The 10,157-nt window shown below is 31.5% G+C and overlaps 1 pseudogene across 1 annotated transcript; it reads left to right on the top strand.

The window, feature by feature from the left end:
* Positions 1–226: 226 nt before the first annotated feature.
* LOC306665658 (small ribosomal subunit protein eS27-like) lies at positions 227–537 on the top strand (annotated as a pseudogene). The gene has a single exon. The product of its transcript is annotated as a small ribosomal subunit protein eS27-like (transcript).
* Positions 538–10,157: the final 9,620 nt, after the last annotated feature.

Raw genomic sequence — 10,157 nt, 5'->3', positions numbered from 1 at the left:
ACCAGAAAAGTGCAAAGAAATATTAAAGTATTTGAAGAATTTACTTAAATAGAAAAATATGAATAATTAAATGGGAAATTTAGCAGAACAATGATAAATAAAAGCTATGTATACATGAAACTTGATGAGGTTGCATATAAATTATTCAAAATGAAACCAAAATAGAAAAATATATCAAAAAATGTCTCTAGAGCCTTTCTGGAGGTGACCACCTCCCCATAAGAACATGCCTCTGGCAAAAGATCGCCTTCATCCCTCTCCAGACGAGGAGAAGAGGAAACACATGAAGAAGCACCTGGTTCGGAGCCCAAATTCCTATTTCATGGATGTGCAATGCCCAGGATGCTATAAAATCAGGACAGTTTTTAGCCATGCACAAACAGAAGTTTTGTGTGTTGACCATTCAAACTGCCCTTTGCCAGCTTATGGGAGGAAAAACAACACTTACAGAAGGATGTTTCTTCAGGAGGAAGCATCACTAAAAGCAGCCTGAATCAAGATGAGTGGGTAAACATCCCAGTAAATGCATTTTGGATATATCCTGTTTATCATCTTGTTTAACTGCCCTCAAGTATTCGGGAGAATCCAGAACAGTGGAATACTAGAGTCATTTGGGGCAAGTAAGTGGCCAAGTACTAAAAAAAGTCTATTTGGGACATTTTATCTACCTAGGCTCATTGGGTAAATCTTCAGAACTTGATTTAAGAACTGGAATATTAGATAAATGAGAGTTGTTACTTTTATGTTTTCTTAGTATTAAGAACTGATTGTTAATCTATACAACACAATCAACAAACCAACTTTATAAAATATAACTTAACATTTATGTTTTAAAATGTGTCTCTAGAAACATATTTAACATATGTTTAATTGTAGTCCCAGACATAAAGAAGTAAGCCATGATGGAAGAAATCCATAAAGAAATAATGCCAAGAGATTTCCACATTTGTTGAAAGAAAAAAAAAAAAATTTCTCACAGAACCAAAATCTTAGAAAAATTAGGGGAAATAGGTATAAAGAAAACCCAAATTAGGCCTTTTTGAGTCAAATTCATAAAACCAAAGAAAAAGAGAAAATCTGAAAGCTATCAGAGAAAAGGACACATTACCTAAAGAGAAACAATGATAAATATGATGACTACTTTTCACCATAAATGGTGGAATAGTATCTTCAAAACATTGGAAAATAAAAAGATATTGACAATCTAGAAATTAATTTGGAGTAAATCTAAAAACTAAAAATGCCTGCACAAAGCTTTTTCAAAAAAGACAAAAGCTGGGAAATTTGTCCTGAAAAGGCCTGTACCACTGTAGTACATAAGGTAAAAGAGAAATCATACCAGATGGAAGTCTGTATCTACAGGAGGGAATAAAGAATGTCAAACAAGATAAATATATGAGAAAATCTAAAAAGAACTTAAATTTATCATTATATTTTCTATGTGTGTGTATATGTGTGTATGCAATGTGAGTCATATGTATATATATGATATATGCCATAATGTGGATATGCTTTCAAAATATTTTGCTAGGGGAAAGGAGCCAGATACAAATGGTCACATCTTTTTTTCTCCATTTTCATGAATTATTCAAAATAGACAAAACATGGATTGTTTGTTGCCAGGAACTAAAGGGAGAGGGAGAATGGGGAGAAACTGCTTAATGGGTAAGGGATTATACTTTGGAATTAAATAAATATTTTGGAACCAGATGGAGATGCTGATTGCACAACATTTTTAATGTCACTGGACTGTACATTTAAAATCATTAGAATGAAAATATGTGTTGTATGCATGCACATATACACTTGCTCTCAGTTTGCAAACACTTTAAAGAAAAATAGCTGAATGCAAGAGGATGGGAAAATTTAAAACACAAAACATTAACAAAAACATCCATTCAGATTAGAGAAAAAGGCATTTTGTATTAATCAAAGGGCAAAAGTATCAAGGACATGATACATGTCCGTGATATGTACATGAAATGCATGTGTACATGAAAGAAGGATCTTTACAACATGAAACAAAAATAGAACTAATTTGCAAAATTGACAAATAGACAAAATATTTAGATATTTTATTACCTCTATCTTAGAAATTAATAGATAAATATTTTGAAAATAAGGATATATCAAATTTGGATACTACAATAATGCCAAACAATGTAATAGACAATGCCAGAATATACATTCTTTTCCAGTACACACAGATGAGCCAATATTTCCAAAATCTAGATTGTAAAACTATTATGAATTAGTTCTGAAGAACTGGGAAAATGCAGAATTTGTTTTTGTATTATGATACAGAAATCAATAAAAATAAGAAATTTTATAATGAAAAATTAAAAATTGTGATATTTATGCTCCCAATTCTTAATAATACACCAAAGAAATATAATAAAAAGAGAAAATATTTTTCCTTGAATAGAAATAAAAACATAACATGTAGATGCTCAGTGTTTGTGTACATATATTTAAGTATGTATATGTAACACATTTTTTCATTGTAATTATTTTAAGTGTACAATCCCATGACAGACTTACAATGCTGGAGAATCACCACCTCTACCTAGTTCCATAATATTTACATAATTCTAAAGTAAAATTTAAGATATGTAGAGAAAGCCGATTGTGGAAGGAAAGGAGAGGGAAAGCAGTAGAACTGGGGATAGAAATGGGGCAAATAATTTTATGTGCACATATGAATATATCAAAATGAATACCAACACCATTTATAATTATAATGCACTAATGAAAATATCAATATGTATAGAGATTTATTAAGAAATATACAGGTGAATAATAAACACATAAAGTAGATGACTATATGGGACTAATTAAGTATATTAAAATGTTTATGTCAACAATTCTGAAAAAAATTAATTTTACACATTTTGAAAAGTACAACCTTATAAAAAGTTGTAGGACATTGATATAGCTTCCTACCTACTAAAGCACTTGACATTAAAAGAAAATTGTAGAAAGATAACTCTGGTCACACATAGTTTTATCAGTAGTTGCTATTAAAAAAGACTTTCAGAAAATGAAGGATTTAGGAACATGTCAAAACTTGTTTTATGAGTCCTGTGTAAAGAAAACAATAACAAAATACGATAGGTATTCCAAAGAAATTATAAAAATAATATCCCTCATGAATATAGAAGCCAACATTCTGTAAAATATTAGTAAACAATTAACAATTTATAAAATATATGATGCATTCTGCCAAAGTGAACTTTATTTAAAATATACAAGTATTTATTTTTCATTGAAAAAATCAAACAATCTAATTCACCAAATTAACAAGGCGTGTTATGTAGAATAATAATTTAAAATAATTCAGCACATTTTTATGATCAAAACTATTAGAAAGCAAGGAATAAAATCATCTTCTTCAATCTGATTTGGGGACATTTAAGTGAAGCTGAATGCCAAAATCATCATCATACCTACTAAAAAGCCAAATACTTTCCCAGTAAGATGTCAAACAAAATAAGCTTTTCCAATCTCACTACTTCTAGCTAACATTATATTGTGTATAAAACACAGTGTTAAAATAAAAGGTAAATGGCATAAAATGTATTTTTGAAGATTGATAAATTAATGTTATCAATAAAAAGCATTTTATTTCTATAAGTAGCAACAAACATTTAGAAAAATAAATTTAAAAATAAATATAAAAGAGCATCAATAATGATCAAATCCTTGGAAAAACCTAACAGCAGGTGAGCAGAGTCTAATGTGAAAACCACAGGGCACTGCTCCAAAGAATTAAAACAGAAGAAAATGCAAACCAAAATAAATGGGAAAATGTACCATATGATTAACAAAATATCTAGTATTGTTAATGTGAAGCTGAAAGTTCAATACAATAGCAATACCAATATCTCAACAGCTTTTTTTGAAGAAATTAAATTGTTGATCTAATATTAATTTCATTCTAGAATTTGTATCAAAGTATATCAAGGTTTTATTAGATCTAGAAAAATGTGAAAAAGATGATTTACAATATTTAATTCTAATACTGATTGTATGTCGCTGGCTCTTTGCAGTTCCAAAATCCGTGGATATTTGTCACCGCCTGCAGCAACAACTTGCAAGGGTCTTATGGGTGGTGGAGTGGGAACTGAGGCACTTCTATCTTTCTCTTTAGTGCACTGCCTTCTTGCTTGTTTATAGAGGATAGAGGAAATGAGGTTTACTTGCTTTGAGAGGAGAGAGAGAGAGAGACTTTGCTTAAGAGAGACTTTGAGAGAAGGACAGACTTTGCTTAGAGGAAGAGAGACTTGCTACGCCTTGCTTAAGGTCTACCGCTCACTGGTGCGTCGTGCATCCTGTGAACTAAGGGTGTGTCTACCTAAGGTGCCCTAGTGATGCGTTTCAGTTCTCTGTTCTACTATCTGCCTTCCGCTGCTTCCCCTACTCGCTGCTGCCGAGTGTCTAGCTGCTTCCGTGTGTCTTCTTCTCTGGCTGCTGCCGCGTGTGTCTTCTTCTACTGCTTTTCTGCTAATGGCTGCTGTATCTCTGTCTGGCTCCACCTACACTTATATCACCTCCAGGAGGCGGAGAGCAGGGCCACGCCTCTTACGCAAAGATTAGGCGAGACGCTCGGAGCAGGCAATTAGTGCTCGAGAACACATGCGCATACATTGTGTGTGTGGAGGAGAAAAATCACCTGAGTGTGCTTATGTCAATCACCCTCCTCGCTGCCAATGTGATCAGGCGCCATCCAGGTGCCGCCAACGTGGCACAGCCCCCAACAGTTCTAAATCCACCTTATCAAAACTGCTTCATATGAGTGTGAGGATAAATTGATAACTGGACAAGACCAGAACTGAGAGATCACAAACTATGTATATGACTGCCGTTTTCAGCAAAATAAACAACTCAAGTAAATAGAGAGAAACAAATTATAAAGCAACAGGTATTTACATGGAAAAATGTAGCTCAATACCCTGTATTCCACATCCAACAGTTCATTGCAAATGAATCCTAAAATACGGTAATTTTAGGTTTCAATTCAAATGCATCATTTCTCTACACATATAGTTGAATGTTTTTGTATTTTTTAAGGAAATGGTCAATAAGTGCATGGAATGTTTCTCAAAAACTTGTCGGGTATCAAAGAAATATTAATCAAATCTCAGTGAGGTATTTTACTGCCATCAGAGTGACTCATAAAATATGGAGGGAGCAAAAATTAACATAATTCCCCAATAAAAATATATCACAAAATAAATCAAGAAGAATCCTTGTACTCATTTTACTTAGGATACTGTAATAAAAATATGGGACACATTAGGGAAAATTCACTTTAGTAATTGGGCATTGTTTGTCATTTTTACAATCGCTCAGTGCTGGGGACTCAAACCCGCGCCTCCAGCATGCGAGGCGGGCACACTACAAGTTGGGCTATATGGCCTGCAGTAATTGGGCATTGTTATGAGTTAGATACGAGGCGTGCCCCAACCACTCAGTATTAATGAGAGAATGTTCAGGAGTGACATTATTAGATTATGACATCTGTAACATAAAGAGTGATTTAATGGATCAATACTTTTAATGGACTAACTGGTGGTAACTGTAGCTGGAGGAAGTTAGGGTACTGGGGGGATGTGCTTTGGAGATTATATATATTTTGATCCTGACTCCCCCTTGCTTTCTCTCTGCTTTCTGGTTAACATGAGTTGAGCAGCTTTCCTTTGCTGTATCCTTCTGCCATTATGCTCCATCTCACCTGGGGCCTAGAATGATAGAGTCAGGCAAACATGGACTTAACCTCTGAAATGTTGAGGTTCAAATAAACTTTTCTTCCCCTAAGTTGTTTTTGTCAGGCATTTTGGTCATAGTCATGAAAAGATGACTAACACAGGTGCATAGAAGGTAAAAGAGAAAATGTGGGGAAAATGTCTAATGTATCAGTCTATTATATAAAACTTATAATTTAGAATATATTAAAATTAGTTTGTTGATTTTCGAACAATGATGAGAATTTTCAATTAAAAAACCCAAAGAAGGGAACTAAATAGATTCTCTACCAATTCTTCAATATTTTGCATAAGAATAAGAAAGAAGAATAATTATGTGCCACTGATATTTTAAGTATTGTTCTTCATATCTTAGAACAAAGGATGGCAAATAATTCAATAAACAAAGAATTGTCATTTGAAAATTGTCTTTTAAATAAAATATGTAAATAATTAGTTTCAAATGTGTCACATATTTATGCCTCAGGATGGTATATTTATAGATTAATGGCATATTTATATTTGAGGTTATTGGTAAGAAAAGGGTTGACCAGAGTGAATACTGAGCAAATAGAGAAATAATGAGGAAGAAATATTTACCAGATTTCTGGATTCCTACGATGCTGATTTTTAAAAAATATATGTATCTCATTTATTATTTTTTCATTGTTATGCAATATTCCAGCCTAGTTTCAACTTATTTTCTTTTATTAATAATTACATGAATATTCATAAACCAGTCTTCTTGCTTACATGTGCCAGTTTTCTCTAGGGTATGGTCGTAGTTCTAAAATTGCTGGGAAAAGGATATGTATATGTTCTAAGCCATTAGATTTTGTCAGAGAATTCTCTCAAGCATTAGGAACAAAGTAAAATCACATCAGCAACATGTGGTCCAAATGTTCCACACTGTAGACAAAATTATTCTGGATAAATGTTAATTTGGTACTTTCCAATATAAGGGTGGTGAAATAGTTATTATTGTTATTTTAATTCATTTACATAGTTAGTGAATTTAAACATCTTTCCACACAGTAATTAGAGTTAATAAATTTGATTAAATGTTCTTCATTTTAATGAATATTTTGGCTTATTATTTATCTTACTGATGTTCTTCAGATATCCTCAATTCTAACTCTTTATCAGTTTATGAGTTTCATAAACTGATAAAAATAATAAAAAATTAGAAATCTAGTTTCTAATTTGTCTTTTAACTTTTAAATGCTATTTTTTTGTTAAAAGCAATGTCCTTTTGCCAATTTTCTTACTAGACTGTTGATTTTTTTATGTATACCAGGAGAAAATGATTATAAATTTTTTTCTGATCCAGAGGATAAGAAATACACAATTTACAAGTAATAAAATACGTAATAGACAGTATGGAGGTTCCTAAAATATTAAAAATTAAACTGCCAAAAAATCTATTAGTTGAACTTTTCATATAAATACAAAACAATTCTAGTCACCTTTTGGGAAAGGTATCTGAACTCCAAAGTACATTGCAATATTATTCATAATTGCTAAGATATGGAAAAACTAAATACTTTTTGTCAGAAAAATGGAAAAGAAAATGCACTTTCTACAAGTATGGGCATATTATTCATATTCTTAAGTCCACAATATATTATTATCTGTAGGCACTATATTGTACAGCAGTACTGTGCAACCTGCTTAATTGTTCTTACCAAACTCACAGGCACCCCTGCCACACACATGCACACTCACATGTGCAGACCCACGAAGTAAATGAGTAGTATGAAGAAACTTGGAAATGAAGGGTATGCTCATTACTTCAACTGTATGGATGATTCCTAGGATGTATGCATATGTCTAAACTCATTATCATTATTGTGATGCAAATACAATAAATCCACTCTCAGCAATTTTCAGGATTCATTAAGAAAATTGTCCTTTTTCTGTGGGGGACAGTCCTAGACATTGAACCCAGGGGTACTACACCACTCATATACAGCCCTAGTTCTTCTTACTTTTTATTTTGAAACAAGGTGCTAGTACCAGAGACTGGCCTTGAACTCACAGTGCACTGGCTTTCACCTCCGGAATGACTGAAAGTACAGGCTAAAACTCCATGCCGGGCAGCATAATAGTCCTTTATCAGATACTTCTTTTAGAAATATTTTCCTCCCTGTTCAGTCTTTGACCTCTCTTTTTATTCCCTTGATAATGACATTGACAATCACAGAGAATAATTTTTTAGTATTAATGAATTCCAATTTATCAATTGTTCTTTTCTGTATCATGCCTTTGGTGTTGTATCTAAAATGTCATCGCCAAACTCAAGTTCATCTAGATTTTCTTCTATATCATCTTCCAGGAGTTCATATTTATTTTGCCTTTTGTGTTTAGATATATGATCCATTACGTATCAGTTTTGGAAGGGTTTAAGACCTTTATCTAGATTCACTATTTTGCATTTGGATATACATTTGTTCCACCACTATTTATTGAAAGAATGTTTTCTTCAATTTTTTTCAATATTTTTTTCTTTTGTCAAAGATCATTTAAGTATGTTGATGTTGGTGAATTTCTGAGCTTACTATTAGTTTATTTATTTATTTATTTATTTATTTATTTATTTATTCCTTTGTTTATACCGCAGTAGTCTCAAGAACGCTAAATTTATCATAAGCCCTTGTGGTAAGCAGGCTTTTTCATTGGGATTTTATTGAACCAATTTGGGAGGAACCAACATCTTGAAATATTCTGTCCTTCTATCCATGAACAGGAATTTCTCTCCATTAATTTTCTTCTTTCATTCATTTCATTGATTTAATTTTCATAGAAGTACATATTTTGTTAGGCTTATGACTCAGTGTTTCATTTTTTGAATACTAGTGTAAATGGTATCATGTTTTGAATTCTAAGTTCCATTTGTTCATTGTGGATATATTGGAAACCACTTGACTTTTGTATATTAACTTCATATTCCACAACCTTGACATAATCACATATTAATTCTATTTTTATAGAAACTTGAATTTTCTACATAGATTATTAATTATATCATCTTAAACAAAACAGTTTTATTTGTTTGTTTCCAATCTGTATGCCTTCATTTTATTACCTAAGAATTTGAATATAATTTTGAAAATCAGTGGTGAGAGTGGGACATTCTTATTTGGTTTGTGGTCTTAGTGAAAAGTTATGATTTTTTTTTCAAAAGTAAGTATGATATTAACTATAGACTTCTTGTAGATAATTATTATCAAATTATAGGATTTCCTCTCTACTCTAAATTTACATGAATGATTATGGAATTTTGTCAAATTATTTTGTGCAGCTATAGATATTTTTATGTAATTTTTCTTTTTTACTATGTTGACAAATCAGTTTTACATATTTGGAATAAGTCCCACTTGGTTGTGGTTCTTGTATATTTTTATTTTAAATAGACAAATTAGAATTGTATATATTTATGGAATAAAAATCATATAATGTTTAAATATCTGGATTTGATTTGCTAATACTTTGGTGAGGCTTTTTGCAACTATGTTCATGAAAGATATTGATCTTCAGGGTTTTTTTTTTTTCCCCTGTTGGGCTTTGGTAGGATTTTTCTTTCTTCTGAATCTCCTTTTTGCATACTTGTTTCTAATGTATAGAATTACAATTTATTATTATTTGATAAAGTGCAACTCTCCTGCATTCATTTATTAGTTTTGGTAACTTCCTTAATACAGCCCTTAGAGTTTTCTACATATAAGCGCATTCCAGCTACTAAAAGAGATAATTTAAATTTATTTCCAATTTGAATATCTTTGGGTTCTTTTTCTTGCCCAAGTGCTACCTAAATTCTAGTACTATGTTGAATAGAAGTACCAAAAGTGAGCATTCTTATCTTGTTTCTGATCTGAGAGGCAAAGTATGAAGTTTTCTGTTTTATTGTGTACTTTGGGTTTATCATATCTGATCTTCATTATTTTGAGGTAAATTACTTCTATAGCTTGTTAAGGATTTTTTCATGTTATGATGTAGAACTTAGTCAAATGATTTTTCTGTATCTTTTGAGATGATCACTTTTCATCCTTTAGTCTTTTAAAGTGACATATTATATTAATTGATTGGCACATATTCAACCATCCTTGTATCCAAGGTAAATCCCATTTGGTCATGGAATTTGATATTTTCAGTGTGTAGTTGAATTAGATTTGCTAGAATTTTGTTGAGAATTTTCACATCATATATATCTATATCTCTATATATCTATATATATATATGTACATATATATGTGTATATTTTAGTGTCTTTATCTGACTTTGCATGCAGATAATAGCAGTCTCATAAATTACTTTTTAAAATTAAATATAAAAATGCACATATTTGCTCTCTATAAGATGACAGAAGCTCATAATAAAAATTGCTACACAAAGTTCTATGTTGTTGTTGCTATT

This window comes from Sciurus vulgaris (genome assembly GCF_902686455.1).
Source record: "Sciurus vulgaris genome assembly, chromosome: 7".
Taxonomy (NCBI): domain Eukaryota; kingdom Metazoa; phylum Chordata; class Mammalia; order Rodentia; family Sciuridae; genus Sciurus; species Sciurus vulgaris.
The sequence above is the reverse complement of the archived record's forward strand: the minus strand, read 5'-3'. Positions and strand labels throughout refer to the sequence as shown.